At 33.8% G+C, this 4,920-nt stretch overlaps 1 long non-coding RNA gene across 1 annotated transcript in view; it reads right to left on the reverse strand.

Annotated features, from left to right (window-relative positions):
- Positions 1-379: 379 nt before the first annotated feature.
- Positions 380-4,920, reverse strand: part of LOC107746260 (uncharacterized) — a 24,582-nt gene continuing 20,041 nt past the window's right edge. Inside the window, exon 3 of the long non-coding RNA XR_001640673.1 lies at positions 380-529. This is a non-coding gene — a long non-coding RNA (uncharacterized LOC107746260). The remainder of the gene's footprint in view (positions 530-4,920) is intronic.

Consider the following 4,920-nt stretch of genomic DNA (forward strand, 5'->3'; position numbering starts at 1 on the left):
ATCAATATTAATTCTAAATTACAATAATAATAATAAAAATAAATAAATAAATAAAACTACAGAAGGGATTAATTAAATTACATGAAGTACAATCAGCGAAGATTTATTAATTATACTGATCAAGTATATATGAATATAGCCATTTATGTATTAAGTTATTCTACTATTATAATCATGTGTATTTGCCTGCATGTATAGAAATCTGTATGAAAATGGAATGTGCAGACATATGGTGAAGTACATGATAAGCACATGATGGCACATAATGGGGCCCTTATTTTCACAGAACATAAAATTAAGGCCTCATGACTGCATCGTGATCCCATAACAGATATGAATGAAATGTATTGAACATGCCTAGAGAAAGAACAGTATATAAGAGGGTACAGAAAAAGAGTCTGGAGATTGCTCTACAGAGTTTTTCTCGGCTTTATTTCATCTGAAGAATAAAGTCTATCTTCTGGCATCAAAACCCCAAGACTTGAAGAATGATTCCTTACAGCATCGGCAGAAGCCACCACACCATGTTCTACATACCTAATCCTATCCAATACCTAAGCTTAACATCTACCTTACTAACTATTAATAAGCAGCAAATAAGTATCTTATTAAGGCAAAAGTCGTAGTTAACGGTTTGTTAATATTGAGAATTGCACCTTAAAATAACGTGACCAAAACTGAAACACATTATAATGCATTCAGATGTTTACAGCAAATCTGATATGCAAGAAATCAGTAAATTAAACTAAGATACCCTTTTTATCTTAGATATAGAAATCACTTTTTCAAAAGTAAAATAACAGCTCTAACACTGCTGTGAAACAGTGTTACACTTATTGAACTGAATCCCACAATCAATAGCGGTGTCTTTTGAGTGAATTAAAGTAATTAGATTGAAGAATTAGTGCATCAGCACAAAGCTCTGGCTGTCTCCTGCACATTAGGGGCAGGAACTTACTTTTTCATGTCTAATACTCATTAGATTACAAAGAAAAAGAACAACACTAGTCAAACCCTTTTTTTAGTTTCTGCATTGTTTTCCTCAACTGGATTGGTTGAGTGTGTTTTATGAGTGAGTGAGAGAGAAAGGCAAAAGAAGCTATTTGAATGCAGATGGATTATTTTTGACTTCAAATTGCCACCTAATAGTACTACACCATCAGAATAAAAGTCTGTGCATGATTTCCTTAAAAGCTACTATTAATCATGTCTTGAGAAATGTATGCCTGATGATGTGCACTGTATAAGGTATAGACTCTGTATAGTACATTTTAGATGAGCCTGAATTCTTCAAAGCTTAAATTCCCATTCCTCTCACTACATTCCATATCCCCAATTACTGTCAATGTTTGCAATTATGCCTTCTGCCAATTCACACCTCCGTCTTTTATAATAAATATCCATCAAAACTAAAAACATAAAAAACTATAATATTCCTTATGCATAATGTATATTATATAACACAAACTATTTTACATAGTCCTTCAATTATGAACCATTCCTCTGTGGGGATAAAAATGCAATAAAAATGCACAAGAGCGTTTTGGCACAAGTGTCAGATTGTGAATGCTGGCACCCCTCAGGGACACTGTCTCATCCCAAGGCTTTTTCTTCCTGTTCAGCTCTGACAGTACTATAACATATAGCAGTAATCACGTCATTACATTTGCAGAGAGTGTTACATGCATTCAGAAAGGTTTCTGTGCTCTAGTACAAGAGGTACCTGTCCTAGCCTTCAGTTATTCCATTACAAACTTCTTCACATCTTTTTGTGAATTCAATCGATTTGTTCAAAACGTTGATACCTTCAGGAATGAAGTCTTTTAATTGAATCACTGAATCATTTCAAGATCCAGTTCTCGTTATTAACAAACCATTAACTACAACGTTTGCCTCAATAAACTCATAATTTGCTGCTTATTAATAAGGTAGTTGTTATGTTTAGGTAATTGGGTAGGATTAGGGATGTAGAATATGGTCATGCAGAATATTATAATACTAATAAACAGCCAATATGTTAATAATATGCACTCTAATAAGCAACTAGTTAATAGTAAGAATTTAGAATTTTTGATGTGTTAGTGCATGTTAAAAACGATTAATAAATGTGTTAAAAAGAATGCAGGTAACTACTGTAATACTAATAAGGAAACCTTATTGTAAAGTGTTATGCGTGAAATATTTTGTTGGACTGTTGGCAAGAAATTTGGTGCTCAATTCCTTCACTCTCTCTCTCTCTCTGAATTTATTTAATGTCTGTATGTTTTGTAATTTTTTCTTTCAGGGCCATACATTCTTTTTAAGACTCTATAAATAAGATTTATCTTTACTAACAAATAGTTTTGAAATACAGTTTCTCAGGGTTCACAAACAATTTCTCAGAACTGAAAGTCTACATTTTGACTGATTGTACTTCAATATTTTTCAAAAAACTCTGAGGCGGTGGGCTTTACAGAACAGTGTTTTTATTATTATTATTATTATTTTGTTCTGAAATTCTTATTGACAATTTTATTACGTGTAATGGCAAATAGAGGAATGTATTCAATTCAATTCAAAGAAGCCTATCAACAAAAGAACTGTCTCTCATAGTCTATCATTACAGTGTTACATGCAAAGCCTGCGTCTAACTGAGACTGTGCTTTGAATCAATAACTATTCCTGCAGGATTTATTGTCTTGTATCACACCTTATCCTGGTATACAGGGGCAATCCATATTCCCTTCGTACTGAGAATTACAATTACACCAGTGAGAACAGCCATTCAGAGCAATTCAGAGGGAAAGAAGATGCATTTTAAAGTAATGACCATCTTTTAAATAGCTCCATCATGCTAATCTATCAAATTAATGTAAACTTGCCCTGAAGAGCACACTCACACACACACTCATGTGGCAGGTAAAACACAGATAGTACATCTGTTCATCTAAGGATTTCCTCCAGCAACAGTCACATCAGAACAACATCACATGTACCTTGCCTCACTGTAACAAAGTTTGGCAATAAACGTCTCTCCAGGGCATTTTTGCTCAAGAAATTTGTCTTCATTCCTGCTTCAGAAGGAAGATCATCTAATGAGTAGAAAGACATACAGAAAACATATTGCTGTGCTCTCAGCTCTCATCTCTGGTTCACTTTAACCTTCACAGACATGTTTCTAAATGAAATGATGCTGACTAAAATAATACAAAAAATACTAAAGCATAATAAGAGGTATAAATATATACTATCAAATCAAGTCACCTTTATTTTTATAGCGCTTTATACAACAGTAATTGTTTCAAAGCAGCTTCACAGTATTAATAAGGAAAGTAACAGAATAAATGATGCAAACTTCAAAAATAAGGCAAAAACAAAATTCTGCTATAAATCAGCTCAATAAGACAATAGTGAAGGTTATTCAATCATTATGAAACAAGTCAGTGATAAACAGCTCTTCTGAAGACAGCAGTGTTGTTATTCAGCTCGAGTCAGTTCAATGTGGATTCAATTCAGTTCGATAACAGTGTCAATGTTGCAAAATTCAATTATGAACTAATTCGACTCAGCATAAAGCTGAAGACGATGGTTTCAATATTCAGCTCAATTCAGTTCAAGTTTGTCCTCCTCTGATAGCGTCAGTTCCGTCAAATTGTGTCTGAATATTATATTGTCATATTGTATAAATTATGGTGATGCATTTGAAGCGATATTAAAGGTACAATGTAAATTATTTATGTTGTGATGGTCAGTAAAGCTATATTATAATTTTAATGTAAATGCAAAAGGTCCCAATTTTTTAATGATTAACTAACTACAACTTTTGCCTCAATAAACTCCTAATTTGCTGCTTATTAATAGGTAGTTGTTAAGTTTGGGTATGAAGTGGGATTAAAGAATCTAAAATATGGTCATGCAGAATAAGGCATTAAAATGTGATTTATAAGTACTAATAAACTGCCAATATGCTAGTAATATGCATGCTAATAAGCAACTAGTTAATAATGAGAAGTGGTCTCAAAAATAAAGTGTCACTAAAATGTATTCTATGGTATTGTCACGTTTGCTACTGTGCTGGAGCGTGGAGCGAGGAACGAGGAGACATAGAGTACATCAACAAGGAGATTTTAATGAAATCAAGGGAATCAGGAAAACACACGTAGCTGAGGAGGTTGACATTCACAATACCGGACGGACATCAAATGATAGGAGACAGGCTTATAAAGGAGCACAAATGATAGACAAATCAACATAATCAGAACAGGAACAGGAAGAACCAAATATGGTCAAAGGACAACACATGGGGAGCAGAACACACACAATACAAGGAACAGAGTCTGACAGGTAATGTAGAGACAAAGCTATTGACTTCTAAAATGTAATTCTTCTGTCCAGACACTACTGCAACAAGTAATAATGTTGCACAAGGCACTAAAATGTATTGCCCTGTTGCCCTGCTTGACATGATGGTGACTTCCACTTCAGAAGAGCTCCTGCACAATAAAGCATTTGATTTATTGCTCTCTCATTACAGTGACATTACAGTCATGGGGAGCATAGTGAGAGCCCTCAATCTGTAACAATGACAGCAATAGCTATGGTTTAGAAGTAATACTGGAGTTAAATCTGGGCTGTGGATTGGTGACATCACCTCAGTTTCATGGTTGCTACTTCATTTATTTTAAATAATTTTTTAATCTGTTCCTTAGCTACTCACTGAGCATGAATACAATAAATAGCACATCATATGATTAAACTTATGATGTTTACAAAAAGAAAGTCTGGACTTTCAAACTCATGCTCAATCACTACTCTTCAAGGTTTGGAGATTGAAGTAGTATCTAAGTATACTTGGGATTTTTAATTGATGATTCTCTTTCTTTTGGGCCTCATATTCAGTACCTTGTGAGAAAATTAAAGTCGAAACTGGGCCTTTTTTTT

The sequence above is a fragment of the Sinocyclocheilus rhinocerous genome, unplaced genomic scaffold, assembly GCF_001515625.1.
Source record: "Sinocyclocheilus rhinocerous isolate Xijiao unplaced genomic scaffold, SAMN03320098_v1.1 scaffold198, whole genome shotgun sequence".
NCBI lineage: Eukaryota > Metazoa > Chordata > Actinopteri > Cypriniformes > Cyprinidae > Sinocyclocheilus > Sinocyclocheilus rhinocerous.